The sequence below is a fragment of the Talpa occidentalis genome, unplaced genomic scaffold (genome assembly GCF_014898055.3).
Source record: "Talpa occidentalis isolate TD23 unplaced genomic scaffold, MPIMG_talOcc4v2.1 talOcc4.15, whole genome shotgun sequence".
NCBI lineage: Eukaryota > Metazoa > Chordata > Mammalia > Eulipotyphla > Talpidae > Talpa > Talpa occidentalis.
In genome coordinates, this window is record NW_023601543.1 from 73,281,106 (window position 1) to 73,302,823 (window position 21,718).

The window sequence follows — 21,718 nt, forward strand, 5'->3', positions numbered from 1 at the left end:
CAATAGTCACTCTTTATATATATTTTAATTTTAGTATGTTTTATTAAAATAATTATATTGTAACATTATATAAATTCCAGGTGCACATCATTGTAAATCAGTATCTATTTAAATTTTCCTTCCACAGCCACCTTTCCCTCCTACTTCCTCCCAGAGCCACATACTTTCCAGTCATCTTGCAGCCCACTCCGGGGCACTAAGGCTCTACTGGCCACCAGCCACTCACATGCTAGAGAAGCAAAAGCTCTCCCACCATTTCCCACGTGCTGGTACCCTGGGGTTCCTCCCAGCCACCTACCTGCCCACGACTTAGGGAGCCTAGGACCCTATCAGCAACCATACTTATGGAATGCAGATACCATTAGGTCTTTTCCAGATATTTGCCTGCCCTTGAGCTCCGCACCCCAAAGCCCTTTCAGTCACAGGAAGAAGGGTGTGTGGTTGGGGGATTGGGAGGAGCATCAGGCCACCGCCCCCCAAACGCCCCCCGCTCTGCACAGCTTGAGTGCGTGGAAACAAGGGCCCTTCCGGCCATTGTATGGACCTCGTGCTGATGACCCAGGGAATCATTTTGTCTCTTTCCATTCTTTGAAATGCTGTGCCCGGGGCACTTCCGATCATGCTCGTGCCCACCCACTAGGATCCAGGAAGCCCTTCCTTCCCACCTCGCCCGCCAGCTGCGCTCCGGCAGCCCAGGACTGTTCTGGAGAGGTTAGCTCAGGGCGCTTTGTCAGCCCCGGAGGCCTTGGCAACCTGTCCTGGAGACTCGTGACTGAATGCATTGGTTGCAGCCTCCTGAATCCATCCCGAGCCCTGAGTGGGTCCTGCCCTTTGACTCTCCGTGGAGCGGAGAAGCGAGCAGAGAAGCCGGAGGGTGCCATGATGCCCGGAGGCTTGCGCAGACAATACTGGGAGGTGAACTTGGCCTCTGGAGGGATGCCCGTCCCAGGACTTGGCGCTGCCTTTGTCGCTTGTCCCAAGTGAAGAAGCCACCTCTGATCAACCACCATGCAGCAAGGCCCTGGCTGCTCCGGCAGGTGAGTGGAGCTCTGGATAACGAGGGGGTGAGGGTGAGGTCAGAAGCCAGAAGGTGGGCAGGAGCCAGGCCGCCAGGTCTTGCGAGTGGCAAGAGGCAAGATAGAGCAACCTAGTGCCTCTGGCCGGGAGGGAGACCTAAGCGTTTTAAAAGATGCACTGGTCATTTATTAAAAAAAAAAAAATCTTTAAAAAACACTCTTTTGGTATGGCTTTTGGAAATGTTGCTCCTGTAATACGAGAGCAGTATACATTCATTCACTGGGTTAGAGGAGGTGGCGCAAAGTCCACAAGAAAAAAAGAAAGAAGAGGTCATATTTAAAGACTGTTTTCATTTTCATCTCATTTTTTTCTGTGTATGCATTTTATGCCCCTACTGTATACATAGTTAATGTGACATCCTTTTTGAAATATCTGGTCTTTCTACATGTTCTGAAATCACTGAGATGCACAAAGTATGTTAAAAGCAGAAGTAATAAAAGACCATATTTTGCTAACATTTTATTGAAATTCATATGAAATCTTACTGTTTGGGAATGACATAGCTAAATTCCTCTTTGAGCTGTATTTTGTTCAGCTCTGTTTATAGTACATAATGAACAAATAAATGGCAATATTGCAACATCTCCTATTTAGATGTTTAACAATTATGGGAATTCTTATGTATGAATGAAACTGGCCCATTTATATACTTTGTGTTGACACTCAGGGAAGTTTGTCTTTTGTAAAATACTTTTGCAATTAATTTGAAATTGTCCAAACTATGTGAGCTGCATATTCATCTAGACTTGTTCACGTGATTGGTGGTAGGGAGGAGGGAGTGAGGAAACATGATTGAAGGACAAGGTGGTCACAATAGGAAGTCACCTCAGACTGTAGTTGTTATGTGTGTGTTGTTTTGTGCAATGGTATTATGTGTGAACTGGACAAATAAGCTCTTATTTTAGAGAGCTGGACATTTTGCAGGTGTTTACATTTGTCCAATGGATTTAAAGGGGTAGTAGTAAAATAAAATGTGTGAATAGTTTTGGTAATATAGATGAGAAATATTTTCTTTGGAATGTAATTTCGAAACCATATCTGTGAGCATTGCACTAGCTTCACTTGAGCTTTAGGTTGAAGGAGGTTGGAAGGGTGAAATGCACAGGGAAGGCATTACTCCTTGCAACTCTGTATATAGTTAACTATGTTATGTCCTTTTTGGGGAATGTTTAGTTTTTCTATATGTTCTGAGATGCACAAAATATGTTAAAAGTAGAAATTAGTAGAGTAAAGCATTTTGTTAATCTTTTTTGTTAAAGTTCATGTGAAATCTTGTGTTTTGGGAAGGGAATGGCTATACTTTCTCTTCCAGCACTACCCATTGTCTTTAAGTAGTAGGTCAGGCAAATAAATAGGAGATGATTGACAGGAGTGCATTTCTTTTGGGCATACTATATGAACATGTAAAAAAAACACAATTGAATAACACCTATTATTTTTAAAGTATAGACCTGATAATGAATTCTCTTAGAAGCATTATACTTACTATGTTCCACTTCTTTGTGTCTCATTTTAAATTAACTTTAGGAAAATACAATGTTTTATTTTTTTTAATATTTTATTTTATATAATTCTTACATCATTTTTCATTTTTACACAATGTATGCATTTTCATTTTGGTTATATTCTCCATACAGTTGAACCGCCCCCCCTTAGAAAATGCAATGTTTTAATTGTAACTCTGCCAACAGTTCTTAGGCAGAGGCTTGTCTTTTTGTCATTTAAGCTATTTTTGACCTTGGGAAAGGCAAGGCTGTGTTTCTATCCTGATTGAGTTGGTGTATTGTATTCTTGGTTATCAAAATAATGATGACCCTTGGCTTTCAATTGGTTAATATGTTTACATATGATCTCAACCACAAAACGTGTGCTCACTTGTATAAATACATATACACACACATGCAGACAGGCACAGAACTAGATGTTTAAGTCAAATTATAAACTGCTTGTCATTTTTTTTTTAAGTTTTCCGTTTTCTGCAATGCACAGATTACCTTTTAAAAGTTGGGAAAAGTAACTGAAAAAAATGCAAGCCAACCATTATCCTCTATTCTCCTGTGATTTTTACCAATACTTGTTTCTTGGCCCCTGAGTCCTTATTGGCAGCATTGTTTTTGCTCTTTCTTACTTTGCTTGCATTTTAAATGTCTGTGTGTTTTCTCTTCTGTTTAACTCCTTGCTTCTGGAAGTTCACTTTTTGTCTCATTCTGTTGTTAATATTGTCGTATAACTCATTAGGTCATTTTCACAGAGGCAAGTTTCTTTTCAGTTTCACTTTTGTCTAAGCTTTTTTTTCCCTTTTCCTTGTTTAAAAGAAGAGTTTTAAGGCATGCTCCACTCCTCTGTCTCTTGGTTGATTTCTTGGCTCTGCCTACCTGTCTTCGCTCCTCTTCCTCCTCTCTGGAGCCTCCTCCTCCTTTTTGTTCCTTCTTCCTCTTTTTCCTTCTTCTTTGTCCTCTCCTTTTATAATTGTGCATAGTTCTCAGTTTATGTCCTCTCCTTAGCTATGGACCAGCATGAGGATAATATTTATTTAATAAATAGATGTGTATGCCAATATTTTTAAGTGTTCAATGAGCGTGTTCTTTCTGGACCTGCTCCTGGCACCAGAATGGTGTAATGAGGTGCATTTTGGCTATTTTCAGTATCTACCGGCGTGCTGTATGAGTTTTTCTCTTAGCACATGAACTGAAGGTCTGAAATGGAAAGAAAAAAAATGTTATGGCTTTGTTAAATTTCTACTGTAGGCTTAGATTTTCTATTCTAATCACTTCACACATTTTATCATTTTTATTGGGCTAGGTTCCATCGGGAGAATTTCTGCCAACGTCCTATGAGGAGACATCTTCATGCCTAAAATACACTTTTTGCATTTGGATTTATTAGCAATTTTATCTTTTTGCCTACCTAATTATCAGCCCTGGTATATACACTTCTTTCTAAAAGTGGAGCTGTTATAGGACAGGGAGAGGGGCACCCCAGACCCCCACAAACCTGCCTATACTAAATGGGTTCTGCCATCCGCCGCATCAACACAAAACATATGAGACTTTAATGGGAAGGAACTTTAATAAAACTAGGAAACAATACAGGAAAAGCAAATAATCTAGTTTCTAAATGAAACACCCAAAGTTACCCATCCCCTCGTGGGTAAAACTCCATCCAAATGGGATTGGCCCAGAACAAGGCCCCAAAGCCTGCCACAAGTCTAAAGCATCTTCCTGTGGGGACCCACAGAAAAGGGTCACAAACAACCGGACAAGCCCGGAAGGAAAAGAGCAAAATCAACATCAAGATAAAAACTGCCATTGTCACCTCCCCACAGGTCTCACCCACATCTGTGTCACCCAGTCCACGACCAAAAGACAAGCGCAGTTTCTTTACGTGTCTCTAGGATCCATGCGTCTCCTCCAGGTCTCCTGGCTCCATCCTGCTTCCTTTCTTCCTCAGTCTCTTCTCCAGCTTCCCCTCTTCCTGCTCAGCTCCACCCTTCCTTGGGTGGGGCAGGGAACCTGGAACCTCCCCCTTTCCTGGGGACCACCCTGTTACAGAGCCTACAATTTCATGGCCAATACAATCCAAATTGCTAAATTACATTCTCTAAATTTAGAATCTAAATTTTTAATCTACTAGCAGACTTAACTAGCCAAGATTTTATAGCAGGTTTGTTTGTTTAAAGGTGATAGGATCTTTTGTTTGTATGTTTTTGTTTTGTTAGTGTGATGGTTTTAATGATACACTAACCTTCAGCCAGAAACAGAGATCAAAAGTGTAAATTTGTTTCACTTCAGAGTTATGGTGCAAGGGTCGCACATAACATCAATATCAGTTCATCTATGATGTGTTCCCATAAACTTGCTAATACATCTGAATGTATGCTCTCTGCTTGAAATGATCATTCGATTTTTGAAGGCAGGTATAGCTCCCTATAGTCTAGTCCAGTGCTCCCCATAGGACTCCATCGAAGAATAGTGTTGCATAGCTGACATGAAAACTCCAGATTGAGTTCTTGATGGTGCACTAAAAGCAGTCCAATTTGGTTTTTATCTGCTAGAAATGTTTAAACCTGCCTCTAAATAGGTATGGCATATATATATATATATATATATATATATATAGTCCTCCCTAATTAACTCTGTATCTGTATCAAATAAAGATAGCCACAAAAAATACAGGAAAAATATGACCTCCATGACTTCATTTTTTATTAGTGTAATGAACTACACATTTTAATTAATTGAAAAACATTTAAATTGGTGAACTAATCATTCATGATACAAAATATGCTGTTTGATCTAGAGCCTACTAATTAAGGTTTACTTTCTCTTCGTCACAATGAAAAACCCTCAAATAAATAATCCCATTTCTCTTTGGATCGCCCTGGAACAATTGTGCCTTCCAGCAGTTAGCTGAGATTTTATGTTTTATAGACAAGTCAGGTAGTTAAGGAAAGGGAATAGGAAATGACAAATATGATAGATGAGCCAAGGCAGAGCAAGTGGGTAGTTATCAGTTTTCTTCAGTGGATGCTCCATGGATAAGCAATTTTGGAAAGTACATTTTCCAGTTCAAATTTAGCAAGATAATCAGACAGTTTAAGATATTTCTTGTCTTTTAAAATTTCTGTGATTAAATGGAGGACCAATTGCTTTAGGTTAGGGGCTTGCAACTCTAGGTGTTGAGGTAGCAAAACATCTTTACTCCTTACAACCCATAGGTTACTTATTATGTTCTCAAACAGTACCCTCCTTCAGGGCAGCTGCTGCTAAAGTTCTGTGAATATTAACTTTCATTGGCCACCTTGTAGCAAGTGCTCATCTCTGAAACAATTTTTGACTTAGAGATACAAAATTTCATTGATCAGGCCTCTGGCTATGCCCATCCATGGGGGTAGGGACAGAGTCTGCCTCACCTGGACCCCATGGTCAGAGAATTGGGAAGAAATGGTTCTGCATTAGCAGCCTGGTTGTCCACTGAGGAAGAATAAGGTATAGCTGACCCTTGTAGTCTGGTAACTGGCCATAGTCTTCTCTTACAGAAAATCCACAAAAATTCAGAGTATCAGTATCAGATGAGGTCAGTCTTTACCATGATAGAGTGAGAAAAAAATGTGGCCAGGCCTTATCATGGCTGAACTCAGACGAAAACAAGAACACTGTGAAAACTACAAAAATATCCAACTTGCCCCTCTCCCAGATTGAAAATGGATGCTTGTTGTTTACCAGTTATAGCCCCACTTCATTTTTAACATCTTTTGGATAAAAAAATTAAGATACCTAGTTACCAAATTGCCTCTGCTTTCTTGTCAGGACCCAATCTGGATCAGATCTCTACTTTCTTGAAAATACATTAAAAGCACTCCCAACTGAAATCCTAAAGTAAGCCCCATCTAAGAGCCTCTTGTTAACATTGTCACTATGATACTGAAGAGAAACAACAATCCCAAAATATGTCTCTTTGGCATAAGGATTATTTTGAGCTAGTTATTTTTAAGAAAAAACAGACATAGGAAAAATAATTGAGTACTAAGTTACCCTTTTATGAGATATTTACATTTATAAGGGCAAATCTCCATTTATAAGGTGTTTCCCTCTTTGTTCCAAGAACAGAACTAAATGTGATAAACTGGGGACAGAAGTGACTTAGCAAGGCCTGCCAGTTATTCAAAGTCTTTTTTTTTTGTCTCTTCAAGGCATGGCAAACATTTGTTTAGCAAACATTTGCTTTTCCCATCTTTCTGTAAACTATCTTCCTCCCCTCTGAAGTTCTAGACTCCCCCACCTCCAACATTCTTCATTTGTCTTTATAGCTAAACATAGTATTTAAGGTGATGACCTATGCCATTTCAGAGTGTTACTCAAGTTTTCCTGGGCCTTTCACTGGTCTACAGGATGCATACATGTTATTAAGCTTTTGTGTGTTTGTTTTTGTTAATCTTTCTTTTGTTATGGGGATGTATCAGCCAAGAATTGAGAAGGCTAGAGGGAAAATTATATTTCCTCCCCTGCAGTGTGCAGGCTTCTTTGCTATACCAAGTAATAAAACAAAGTATCTTCTCTGGTTGTCTTTGACTGGTAAGATTCAACACCAGTAAATTCCTGCTTACTTGCTTAAGGAATCTTGGCTTCTTTTCAGTGGCCACTGTTATTGTACATGGAAAAAAATAGAGAAGTATATACTTATACTGAATAAGAATCAGAAGCTTTAGGGTGACAGAACATAGATGGCTTCATATGCATGACATCATAAAGATGCTAGAGGTATTCAGCTTCAGTTGGTATTTTATTAAACATCTAATGATGTTGTTTCCAAAGCAATTGAGTAGTCTCATTGATGCAGGGACTTAAAGGAAGATATGTTGCTTAAGGTTACATCAGAATAAAATAGAGAATGTGATAATAAACAAAATTGCATTTGGAAATCCAGTTTGAAAATAGATAATTCATTTGCATTTTCAAAGTCCATGCTAGAAAAAGAAATATATAGGTAGTTTTCCTTTTAAACTCCAACATTTTGCCTATCAAGTCATCTTCCTTTTGTCAGAAAGCTGCTCTACCTAGAGGCATGCCCTGTGATCCTACTGTTTCTCAGATATTCAAGCATTCTATGGGTGGGACAGCACTTCTTACCCTTGATATTTCCTTTCATCTCTCCTAGCACCGCTCCCTTCAGGGTTCTCTGCTAAGGAAAGATGCAAATTTGAGCAAAAAGGTTAATGGCTGTTAATAGCTAAATGTGTCTCCTTTTCAGGGCTAAAATGCTATTATAGAAAATAGCTCCTGGCCTCTGTTGGAGATGGTCTGAGTTTTAATTCTTGTGCTTTTGTGTACAGGCTTTCTAGGGCAAGTCATTTATTCTCTCTGAACTACAATTTTTTTATCTGAAAAAGTAATCTTCATTCATTTTAGCACTTCCTAAGGGCCTTTGATGTTTTCAGAACCACAAATAACCACTGGGTTCACAACTATGCCCTGAATTTGAGAATCTCACAGTTCTTTTGTTCCTACCTCACAAAATTGTTATGAGACTCAAATTAGACCATTTATATGAAAGCATTTGAACAATTATATATTTTTGTTAGAGTGCAAACCAGGGGGCAACTTGGGATCCCCAAACTTGCACACTCTAAATGGGTTCTGCCAACTACCTCACAAAGAATATTCTTAGTGTGAAAGAAACTTGATAGATTAGTGTGCATAGAGAGAAGAGAAGAAAGGGTAATCATTTACCAGTGAGACACCCAACATTACCGATCCCCTCGTGGGTAAATATCCAGCCAAACAGCTTTGGTCCAAGGCAAGGCCACTATGGTCTGAAAGCCTGCCAGAAGTCCAAGGCAACTTCTGGCCTGGAACCAGAGGAAAAGGGCAGAAGGGACCAGACAAGTCTGGGACAAAAGGAATAAAATCAAAATGCAAATTAAGTTAAAGGCTGCCATTGTCAGCCACCCCATGGGTATCTCACCCACTCTTCCAAGTGTCTCTACATATCTGAACTCCACGTGTCTTCTTCAGTGTCCTCCAAGTTCCTGGTGCAAATCCAAAGCCGAGTGCAAGTGTTTCGGAGCAGCCCTGATATTGAATGGGTTGCCTGGCTGTGGGTCCTCACCCGCGCGCTTGAAAGGGACTTATGAATACTCCACTATAGGCACACGCAAAAGGTTAATAAAAGGTTTATTTACAAGGGAAAGGGAAATGAGGAAATATATAACTCAGGGAGAAAATAGGGAAATAAAGTCTTTAATGCGTTCTACCCAATCTGCTGACCTGGAAACCCAAAGGCACTCTGAGAGCTGGCCAAGCCATGCGAGCTGGTGGACATCCAAAAAGGGAAACCCCCCCCCCAAGCCCACGTGTCTGCTTTTATACCACACCTGGCTGCTTAACCCCACCCTCAGGTTCCAGCAACCTTCCCTTAGGTGGTGATGGGATTTGTCTTTCCCAATGTCCTGATGGCTTTGGTCTGGAGTGGGGGTGGGGTCCACAAAGCCTGTATGGAATTAGCTTTAGGACATCCTTTTCCCCCTAACACAAGCGGTCACTTCTTGCATGTACTCTGCTCCATGTTCCTCCTCCAAGTCTCCTTCTCCAAGTCTTCTTCAACTCTTCTCACCTCTCAGCTCCACCCCTCCTTAGGTGGGGCAGGAAACATGGAAACTCCCCTTTTTATGGAAATTACCCTCTAACATTATCACTAAGTTGATGCCATGTGAAACAATTCCTTCATTGTGTTCAACCGCTGGAAAAGGCAAGAGTAGACATTTCAGGGAAGGAAATTGGCTAAAGATGGAGAAATATTTGGTCAGAGATAAATTAATTGGTGGTTTTGCAGTAAATAAAAAGAAATTATTGCCCAAGCCGAAGAATTGTGTTCTCCATAGTCTTATTCATTAACATGTACACCAACAAACAGTATTCTTTCCTTTCTGTTCCTATTAAAGTGCCTGATTCTTCTAGTCTGCAATACCAATATTGTATAGAGGGACATATGAAATAAAACATAATTCCATTTACTTTTCTATGCTCACCGATTAGCACCAATTTGGTAGTTTAAAACAGCACATCATCATGATCTCACAATTTATGTGGATTGTGAGCCTGGGTCTCAGTTAACTGGGCACTCTGCTGAACATCTCACAAGACTTCAGTCAGTGTGTTAGCTGGGTTGTGTTCTGTTTAATCTGACGTCCTGCCTGGGAAAGTATTCTCTACCAACCTCATTCAGGTTATTGGCAAAATTAATTTCCTTCCACTTGTATGACTGAGATTTCTGACTGTTTGCTGTCAGCTGGAAGCTTTACTGACTTAACCAGGTAATATTGTTGCAGAGCAACCCCAAAGGGAAAATGGGATAAAATGGGATGGCCTGGGTGTGAAGTTTACTTGCAAAGGAAACAAAAGGAGGGGGAACACAGAGAATGAGAAAGAGATACAGAGAATTTGATTTAAGGTCAACATATCCTACCGATAATGTTGCCTGAGCTGGGACCCTCGGTGCACAGTAAAGGCAGGCAAAACCAAGGCCACATGTGTTCATTTTTATACCAAGCATGGCTACTTAACTCTGCCCTTAGTTCCAAGCAATCCCCCCTTCAAGGAGTTGTGTCATAGCAGATCCATGGCATGATGGCAATTGTAGTCTTACACACCTGGGATCTCTTTGGCATGGAGGTGGGGGTGGAGTTCGTTCAGGACATACTGTACCCCACCACTATTACTCATTTTCAGAAAGCCAAAGTCTTAACCAGAAGATTGTTTCTACAAAGGAAGTATTTTATTAGTGAGTAGCACCACATGGGGAGATCAGCAGAGTCACCCCTCAAGGAAAACACTATCTCCAAGTGGAGAGTGAGTGAAAATAATATAGGAAAGAAAAAAAAAAATGTGGGGCCATGCGTCGCTGGGGGAAAATTCTTCATTCTCAGGTCCTGGGCAGTCTAGGGACAGTCAATCACAAGAGTATTGATGCATTTCTGGAATAGTCACTCTCTTCTATGTAAATGATTTAAATGACCTTTGGGCATTCCTCAGGCACTGATGTCATTAGCATCCTCTGAAGGAACAGAAATATTTCATTAAGCATTTAGCAACCCATTACCACGGCCCTGAGGAATATAATGCAGCAGCTTATAAGGCAGGGATCATGTCATTATCCTTGACTCAGGTCACACCACAGAAGCTGCCCTCATAACCTAGAGGCTCTCTAGAGCTTCTTGCCATGTTGGCTTCTCCAGCATTGCCACTCATTTCATCAGGCTGCTCAAGAGGGTGTAGTCCTTGTATAAAGGACTTTTGTCTAATTAAGTCAGTCCACAGTGGATACTCTCCTTTTTGATGAATTTAGTTTGGACTGATTTGGGATCTTAACCATATGCCATAACTAAAAACAGTCACAGGTCTGTCCACATTGAAGGGGAGGGGATTATATAGAACATGAAATATAAAGGTGTGGGTATCATAGGGGTCACAACAAATCTTAAAAGGAATCCAAGAGATTTTTTTTTTAGATTTATTTATTTATACAAGAAGCGGGGTACAGGCCAGATGCATGGGAGGGTGAGAGGATTCACCAGAGAAAGAGTGGGGAATAGAACAGGCAGACTGACGAAATACACTGTTGAGGGAAGCAGCGGGCGAGTCAGGAGAGGTCTGCAGTGCCATTTGGGTAGCTCCCTGGCCGGCTGGGGGATCAAACTCATGCTGCAGAGGCTGCAGACAGCTTCATAGGTGGCGTCTTAACCCATGTGCCACCAGGGAGGCCCCCAAGAGATACTCTTTTAAAAAAGCCTCTAAAATAGATTTTTTTATTTTTTTATAGTCAAACACACTGTATCATTTCCTTAACTTCTCTATCACTGTTCTTTTTATTTGGTAAGCTGCTTTCAGAAACAAAGCTGTATTCCTTCAGGGGAGATAGGCAGTGCATACACACAGGGAATGGAGAGAGTATGTAACACCGGATGATGATATTACTAATAATAATACTTAACGATTCACTGGGTGCCATGGGTTATTCTAAGTATTCTACATGAATTATTTAATGGTCACAACAACCCTTTGAGGTTGGCACTATTAACATGCAAAGGGAAAATGTGATCAGTTGGAAGATCTGCATAAGACTGCCTAGTAATATGTGTACCCTCAGTGCTAAGTGTAGTTGCTCAATCCAGATTTGTTGAATTTGTACTCTGAAATATTTATGATTCACATTTAGAATCTACAATGCTTGTGTAGTCATTACGCCAGAGGTTCTTGGCTGATTATAAACAACGAATAGCAAACTGTCGTTAGATGTTACGGGTTTCTAAACTTGACCTGCCCTGCTTTTTCACATTTTGAGAACTTGAGGTTAGCCCCTCAACCCCCTGGATCCCTCAAATCTTTCCTTTAAGAGTTTGAAACTGGATATTGTTTAAGAGTCTCTGCAGTTAAGTAAAACACATTCAAAATGCACGAGGGATTTACCATACATGTTCCACCTAATAACCAAAAACCATTTCTAAATATATTAACTGAATATATTATAATAGGAATAATGCTAGGTGAATGAAATTCATATTTGAGTAGCTACACCCCAGCCCTAAATTTTATTAGATGCAAGCAGTTTTGCTTCTATGAGCATTAGTATCCTCTGTCAAACTATAAAGAGAGAACTTCCATGCCCAACCTGTTTTAGGAATCAATTAAAACAACTTACATAAAACAATTACTATAATGTTTGTTGCCATGATATTGCCCAATTTCTCTTCTTAATTGGGAAAAAATTGAAATATAAAAAGGACAGTCTATAAACAACACTAAATGTATTTTGTCTTCATATAGCAATTCAAACTTTGAAGATAGAAACTTCTGAAGGTTTTCCTTTATAGTTATAAACATAGCAACCCCCTCCCCAGTGAGTGTGTGTGTTTGTATGTGTGTGTGTAAATGCGTGTAGAGCTATTGTGTGAATAAAGAAGTTCACTTGTTAGCTGAATGAATCCTATAAGTTGGGAGACTTGAATATAAAATATCTCCCTGGGTAGTTATAAAGGAAAGTCATGTGTACATTTCTGAATGTTCCATTACACACACTTTAATTGCAGTGGTATTTTAATTGCACAGTGATTGCAGTTTTATAAGCGAGACTTATAAAAATAGTCTATGCTATACTATATTGAATGAAGCATTTCAGCATTTAAAAAGATGATATAAATAAGAGTTGTAAACTGCATTAAGCTCTTTTTTAATAAGGTGATTGCTTTTTGATTCCACCTTCACTGCCCATAGGCTAAAAATGACTAGAAAATGAACACTCTAATTGACTAGCTTGGGAGATTTTAACACTTACTTATAGTATTGAGGGAAATCAGTTCCTGTACATCTCCTGAACTAAACTAAAATCTCTATCTAGAGCATTCCTATTAAGTGGCCATCTTACCAGCCTTGCTTAGAATGTTTCATTCTAATTTCTATATGGGATACCCTTGCTCATTTAATCAAAAATAAGCGTGGATATGTAGTGCTTTTAGAATCAAGTGTGGCTGCTTTGATCATTCCTTTGTGCCTATTCCAGGTATTAAGAAAATACATGATTGAAAAATTATCTTTTTAGAAGTCCTGTGCCCGCAATATTGGCTTATGTTCTTTCCCATATTCCTTTATTATTACTTTCTTTTCCATTTTCTTGTCCAACTGCATGCAGAGAAATTGGTATAATCATGTATAACATGCTGATACAGATGGATTTGTTTAAAGAAATTTGAAATACTGAAGATCACAGCATCTGTTTTTCATCCAAATTGCATCTACACAGGACCACTTTTTGAATGAATGACTGATATTTATGAGACTGTAGCCATCAGAGTCTGTCAGGTTGAATCTACTTTAATGCAAGATAGTATAATAAATAGTCATTGAAACAATTTTGCTTGTGAATGAACAGACTCAGCTGGTTCTGACTCAAATGTCCTTCTTGGCATGTATAAACATATTTTTGCTTCTAACTTAAAAGTACTGTTTTTACCTGTTTATGATTTCATTTATCCCGTTTGCACTGAAAATTGGCAAAGTCTAGAACAAATGTGTTTCTATCAATTCTTTTTTTTTAAAGATTTATTTATTTATGCATACAAGAGCTGGGGTACAGGCCAGAGGTGCGGCAGGGGTGGGGGGTAAGAGTATTCACCAGAGACAGAGTAGGGAACAGAATAGGAGGATTGGCTGAAGTACACTGCTGAGGGGAGCAGTGGGCGAGTCAGGAGAGTTCTGTTGTGCCATGTGGGTAGCTCCCTGGCTGGGGATCGAACTCATGCTGCAGTGGCTGCAGATTGCTTCATAGGTTGTGTCTTAACCCCTTGCGCCGCTAGGGAGGCCCTTCTATCAGTTCTTTAACTGATGAAATAAGAAAGTTGGGGGCTAATTGGCTTTTGGGGTGTGTTCTGAGTCATGCTTTGTGGTTTTAGCTTTCTAGGCTCCCATATTTTTTATCAGATTAAAAAAATTATCTGAAGATAAAATTTTATTGCCTTTTGTTTCTTTTTTACTTTTTTCATATTTCTATTTATCACAAGTTTGTTTGATTATTTAATGAGATTGGGAGCAGATCTATTAAACGGGGTTAACTTCCTTCCTGAAAAACAATTGAGGCCAAACAACGTGGAAAAAAAAAGTAAAAATTCAACGTTGATTAAATAAAAAACAAAATGAAACACAAGTTACCAAAACCCTTGTGAATTATAGTAAAATTTGGATCAAATCAATGTAGCATCCCTAAGAAATTACATGCTTTTGCAGTTCTTAGGCCACAATCTGACAAAATTCTTTGTTAGTTAGTAGCCTATTTTTTTTAAAGATTTATTTATTTATATATACAACCACTGGGTACAGTCAGAAGTGCGGGAGGGTGAGAGAATTCACCAGAGCCAGAGCGGGGAGCAGAACAGGCAGACCGACGAAACACACTGCTGGAGGGGAGTGGGGCCATGTGGGACCCTCGCCGGCGGCCATGGATTGAACCGGCGCTGCACAGGCTGCAGGCAGCTTCGCAGCCCAGCGCTCAACCGCTGCGCCACCAGGAGAGGCCCTAGTTAGTAGCCTATTAACTTGTCCAATTCACTCATTGAACCTTAAAGCCTCTTTACCACAAATAAGCTAGAGAAGAGTCGCAAAACTAAGGTGATACTTGGAAATGTCAAAAGTGAAGATCTAAAAATTAGAGAGACATCATTGGAGAAAGCAGATTTTAATTATGTCTAGGCATTGGGACTAGCAGTTGAGGATAAAGATCTATAGTTGCTGATCTTGGTTAGCTGAAGAGTAGTAGAAGCTAAATCACCATCTTAAGGGATCATTAAAATGCCGAATTCACTGGGAGTCAAGCCTTCTACCAGCTGATAAGTAGAAAATACTCTCAGGATTAGAATTGAATGTCCAGGAGAAAGAGTTTTAATTCTATTGAGCAAATCTAAAATACTTACTACCTCCACTCATCCCCTGGGTCTTTCTCCCTCACAGTATTTAATGAACACTTGCTTGTAGAAATGTTCTATTGGCATTCAATACTTACCCCAACCACATTTTTTCCTTTTTCATTTCTTCCTCTGTATTTCACAACCTGGAAAGCTAAAAACTGTGTGTATATATATATATATATATATATATATATATATTTGGTTCTCTCATAGCAAGGACTCTGAAATTTATGTAAATTCAGTCCTATGAATTTTGGCATGAAAAAGTGTCTCTAGTTTTTCTGCTGTCAAGCAAGGTCAGTGTTACCTGCTAGAATCCAAGGTGTCCAGAGGCAGAATGGAGAGAATTTATATTGTGTTCTTGTGGCTCTATGAAGAATGACATGGTTCTAGAGCCAAAAAGTAGAGTCACTTAATGACCGCTAAGTTGAAACTGTGCTGGTATGTTACTGAACTCAACAGTTTCAGCGACATCTTTTTGATTAACTGCAGTCTTGATAATAGTGGGTCAGTTCTGTGTTGTTCATTATGGAATAATGTCTGCTATCCCATTCCTTAAGATATCCCAATTTGTTTAAAGTTTACTCTTCTGAAAATAATTCGAGATATTTTTGTTCCATTTATCTGGAATCTGTTAAAACTTTGACCCAAAAGACATTTACCTACTTAAAGATGAATTATAGCACAGCCTGTATGGGACCATATCAAAGTAATGAAAATAAGCAAAAGGGCCAAAACACTGATACACACACACACACACACACACACACGTATGTATATACACACAATTTGAGAAAAATTACAAACAACACATTTTTAAAAATCTACATTAAATCAAAAATATTAAAGAAAATATGCCTTCTCCGAAACAAGGCTAAAGAAATGTGTTACAAGATTACAAAGAAGGAGTGGCCTCCCTAATGGCACAGGGGTTAAAGTCTCAGCACTATCAAGCTATCAGCAGCCAATGCAGCATGAGTTCTATCCCTGGCAGGCAGCTAATCCATATGGACCAGCAGACTTCTTTTGTCTCATCTGCTGCTCCCCTTAGCATTGAACTTCAGTAAATCCACCTGTTCTGCTCCCCGCTCTGTCTCTGGTGAATCCTTTCACCCCCACCCCTTTACCTCTGGCCTATTACCCCAGTTCTTGTATGCATAAATAAATTTAAAAAATATTACAAAGAAGGAAATGAGAATTAAAGACAACCATAAGTCGGCAAACTGCACAAAACAGAAGGAATAAAATTGTCTAAGTAAAATTTGAATCAGCAAAAATAGAAAAAAGAATCACTGAGCATCTTTAACTGACATCAGTTCATGTCTACCAAAGTAAACACAAATTTGAATCACCCAAATAAATATAAAGCAAAATCTTAACCCTAAATTTAGAGAAAATATCATTATTTGAAATGTCCACATAGCAGCCAAGTAAAATCAGCTGTATATTTGGTGATACACATTAATAAGAATCTCTAATATTTGTATAAATATATAAAAATATGCATGTCATGTTCTCTTCATAATGTAATGAAAGTACAAATTAATAACAAGACAAAACCACTATGATTTACAAAATAAACACACATGCATACTTTTTGAAAATTTGTAATTGTGTAAATAAGGAAATAAAAATTGAAAGTCATACATACCTAACAACTAATCATAAACACTATATATCAGAACCAATAGGATATGGCTAAAGCAATGTTCAGTGACCTAATAACTTAAAATCTTTAAAAGTGTGGCAAATATCTTTAGTTTCATAACCAACAGCTCCTTACCTCCTAGTTACTTGATGTCAGAAATTGCTTTCTATGCTTTAGTATTAAAATGACAAATGCTTTGTTGAATATAGTTGAATTTGCATGTGGAACTGGGAGCTGCTTTAGCTACCTATAAAGCATGAGTGTGGGTCTCCCCGGTGGTGCAGTGGTTGAGCGCTGGGTTGCGAAGCTGCCCGCTGCCTCTGCAACGCCGGTTCAATCCCCGGCTGCTCCCCGGCCACCAGAGGAGGGTCCCACATGGCGCGCAGACCTCTCCTGCCGCCCGCTGCTCCCCTCAGCAGTGTACTTCGGTCCTTCTGCCTGCTCTGCTCCCCGCTCTGGCTCTGGTGAATTCTCTCACCCTCCCGCGCTTCTGACTGTACCCAGTGCTTGAATAAATAAATAAAAAAATAAATAAATCTATAAAGCATGAGTGGTGATATGTTTCATTTGGTGAGAATGGTAGAATATAAGATAAAAAATACAGGGTGGACCCTAAGGTATCATTAAACTGCCGAAACAGCTGCAGAGTCACCCTTTCTGCAAACCTCTTTAACGTGAGATTATAATTTTCCTGATTGTTTAAATCACACTTATGAGGATATTCTCTTTCAACTGAAAGTAACACAAGTAAGAATGAAAATAAATGAATGAAGAACTCGATTTAATAGACAGCAATACCATAAACGTAAGGAAAGAAATAGAGGAAACAAAAGAGATTAATGTATAGTAAACCTTAAAAGAGATCGGTATTAAGATAAACACCTGAAAATTGGTTAGGGAGAATGGTGCAAACAATAATATAATCAACTAAATAAGAAAAATGTAAGTAATTACAAATGCATATATTTTGAGATAAAAATGGGTAAGAAATGACAGTTGAGAAAAAGTTAAAGACTATCTACCTTTAAATCTTTGCCAGGAAGCAGAGAGCAGGGTTAATTGCATAATTTAGGATAATGTTTATTTTAATTACCTTTATCTTAGAAGTAGACAATCTAAATTCCAGTTCCATTGAGTAAATTGAGAATGCTTTTAAAGAATTACTCTCGAAAGGTACTAAGCCTTAACAGTTTCACAGAAAGTTGCTAACAAGCATTTGGGAAGCATAAATCCAATGATTTTAAACTGCAGAAAGCAGAGAGAACAGGAACAGTTCCAAATTCTATTTACCAAGCTAGCATAACTTACATACGTATTATTCCTTACTCTTGCTTAACTCCTTCAGCTAGTACTACTATATCACTGCAAAATAATTAAGATACTTTAATGTATTTCACAATATTGTAGTGAAGAGAGAAAAAAAAATATGATTCTCTCCTTAGGTGTCCAAATGGATTTTATAAATTTCAAAACAAATCCTAATATGGGGAAGGATAAGATATTTTTATACTGTATAAATATAGGGATATTTTCATGTGAATATGCAATGTCAAATTCATGATTGCTTGTGAAATACTCCATGAAATTTTGTTTAGGAACATCAAAAGTGTTTTTACTATCACCATTATTGTGCACTGTTATTGTATATTAGCTAAAGGAGTTAAGGAAGCAAAAGGAATAAGAGATGCACTAACAAGATGCAGGGTAAGGTAACAAGTATCAGGCTTTTCTGCCCTCCCACCATTAGGATAGATGAGGGAACCCCGCGGTCCTGAATGCATGCCTGATGGCGGGCACCTGAAGTTGGGTACACCTGGGCTGAGAGACTGCGTTTATAAGGGTGGCTTCACGGGGACGCCAGCAGAAGCCAAGAACGAACAGAAGCCAAGAGAAGAAGAAGAGAAGCAGAGAGAACTCCAGAGAGAGCCCAGGTAGAGTGAAGATTTGCTGGGGGCTGGGAGGCCTGCCAGCCTCCCGGCCCCCCAGCAACCCTGCCTGCCATATGCCTGGTAAATCTAAATAAAAGACCTGCAAAAGCCACTGAGGGGTCACTTCTCCTTTACCTGGTCTGCTGGATCAGAAAAACTGCGCTGTGTCCATTCCTGCCCCTACACAAGGAATAGGAAATTTTTATTATTTGGTAATATGCTCATAGGCCTGAAGACACAGAAAATCAGCTTAATGACTATTGGGATAATAAGAACTATTAAATGATTATAAAACTGATAAACTCAGGAGTCAGCATTTTTTTTTTCTCTAAAGGACAAGATAGTAAATATTTTTGACTTTCTGAGCCATGTAGTCTATGCTTCCACATCTGCTTTTCAAGCATTAAAGTAGCTATGGATAATGTGTAAACAAATTGGCATGGGTGTTTTCCAATAAAACTTTACAGAAACAGGCAGAGGGCCAGGTATGCCCTGAGGATCTTAGTTTGCTGACCTCTTACTTAATACATAGCTATTAAAGTCACCCTTAGATTTGTACAATATACTGTTAGAATATGTAATTACATAAGGCAGTCTCATTTTGATAAGAAAAAAGTAAATTACCATTGAGAAATGTGAAATAATTGTATAAAAAACCTTTAATGCTCATTGGAAGATGATTAGAAGTATGACATTGTTCTTAGCCTTGAAGACTAACTCATATAAATATATCATTTCTCCTCAAGTTAATAGAAATATTTAATATGACCCCTGTAATTAACCAGCATAATAATTTGTAGTATATTTAACTTCATAAAAAAAGACAACAGAAATGCTGAATAAATTGTAACAATTAAACTTTATTTGTATTAATATGAAAGCATAGGGAGATCAAAGGGACAGTGAGTCCAGAAAGATACTTCCAAAATATGAAAATTTGTCATGTATTAATTGTTGTATTTCAGATCAAGTAAATAATTCAAGAAATGTTTGAGAACTAGATCAAAAATAAAATATATTTAAAGGACATCTAGTTTCTAATTTTACATTGAGTAAGAACTTTCTAAGGAGGTCGAATACCTTGAAGTTATAACACAGTTGACAAATCTGATGAAACAACCAAAATAGCCATGATGATGATAGCTAACAGATGCAGAGTACTGAATATGGGCTAGGCAATTTTCCAAACATTTTAAAGGATTAGCTCCTTCATCCTTCTGAAGACTCTAAGATATTAGTCCTACTCCCCTTTTACAGATAGGGATTTGACACAAAGAGGTCAGCTAATAGTGGAGTGGTGAAATTTTTTTTAAAGATTTATTTATGCATACAAGAGCTGGGGTACAGGCCAGAGATGTGGGGAGGAGGTGAGAGGATTCACCAGAGACAGAGTGGGGAGCAGAACAGGCAGACTGACTGAAATACACTGCTGTGGGGAGCAGCGGGTGAGACAGGAGAGGTCTGCTGCACCATGTGGGTTGCTCCCTGGCAGGCCAGGGATCGAACTCATGCTTCAGAGGCTGCAAATTGCTTCATAGTGCGATTCTTAACCCCTTGCGCCACCAGCGAGGCCCCTGGAGTGGTGAAATTTTAAGGCAAAAGTATCAGATGCATAGTATGAGAATGCAACTAAAACATTCAAAAAGCATTAGCTAGATATATGATGAAGGAATTAGTTCATACCCATGATGAACTTTTTCAAATTAATAAAAAAAGTTTGTTCAAAAATGGGCAAGTATATGGGCCTCCCCTGGTGGCGCAGCGATTGAGCACTGGGCTGCGAGGCTGCCTGCAGCCTCTGCAACTCCAGTTTGTTCCTCGGCCGCCAGTGAGGGTCCCACAAAAAATATATATATATTAAAAATGGGCAAGTATAGTAACACACAATTTAGAGAAAATGGCATTCAACTTATGAACATAAACTTTTTTTTTAAAGATTTATTTATTTATACAAGAACCGGGGTACAGGCCAGATATGTGGGATGGTGAGAGGATTCACCAGAGACAGAGCGGGGAACAGAAAAGGCAGACTGACTGAAATACACTGCTGAGGGGAGCAGTGGGTGAGACAGGACAGGTCTGCTGCACCATGTGGGACCCTTGCTGGCTGGCCGGGATCGAACTGGCGCTGCAGAGGCTGCGGACAGCTTCACAGCGCTGCGCTCAACTGCCTGTGCCACTAGGGGAGGCCTATGAACAGAAACTTTTGAAGCTCTAATCTTACGTAAAAGAATACAGAATAAAGAATTGAGGCACAGTTTTTGTATATGTTGACTGGATCTGAAAGTTTATATGTCAAGGCATATATTCTTTTTTTTTTAAAGATGTATTTAATTATGCATACAAGAACTGAGGTATAGGCCCAAGGCATAGGGGGTGAGAGGATTCACCAGAGACAGAGCAGGGAACAGAACAGGCAGATTGACTGAAATACACTGCTGAGGGGAGCAGCAGGTGAGTCAGGAGAGGTCTGCTGCGCCACGTGGGTCATCTCCCTCGCCGGGCATAGTACTCATGCTGCAGTGAATGCGGGTAGCTTCATATTCCTGCTTCTTAACCCCTTGCACCACCAGGGAGGCTCCCCCTTCTTTTATTTTTTTAAAGACGGGCATATATTCTTTTGGGAGAAAAGTAAAAGCAAAATAAGGAGACAATCATTTTGAGTCCAATTTGGCAATATCAATTTTTAAAATGCATATATTTTAATCTAGTCAATTTATGTATCCTACATATATTTATAAACATGATTTAAACATATACAAAAATGTTTGTCATTTCAGTGTTGTTAATTAATAGTAAAATCCTGGACTGGGTTTATAGTAACAGTGTGATTTAAAAAATAACTACAATTATAATATTAATTATTAAAACAAATGAGATTTTGGTCTTTACTGATATTGAAACATATGAGGGGCCTCAGTGGTGGCGCACGGGGTTGAGCACTGCACTATGAGGCAGTTTGCAGCCTCTGCAGCACAGGTTTGATCCCTGGCCAGCCAGGGACCAACCCACATGGTGCAGCAGACCTCTCCTGCCTTGCCCAGTGCTCCCCTCAGCAGTGTACTTCAGTCAATCTGCCTGCTCTGTTCCCCACTGTCTCTGATGAATCCTCTC

The 21,718-nt window shown here is 39.2% G+C and overlaps 1 protein-coding gene across 2 annotated transcripts in view; it reads left to right on the forward strand.

Annotated features, from left to right (window-relative positions):
• The first annotated feature begins 629 nt into the window (after nucleotides 1–629).
• Nucleotides 630–21,718, forward strand: part of PPP4R3C (protein phosphatase 4 regulatory subunit 3C) — a 382,556-nt gene continuing 361,467 nt past the window's right edge. For both annotated transcript variants that reach the window (XM_054695806.1, XM_054695807.1), the window contains exon 1: nucleotides 630–1,037. The gene's annotated coding sequence lies outside the window, so the exon portion shown is untranslated. The remainder of the gene's footprint in view (nucleotides 1,038–21,718) is intronic.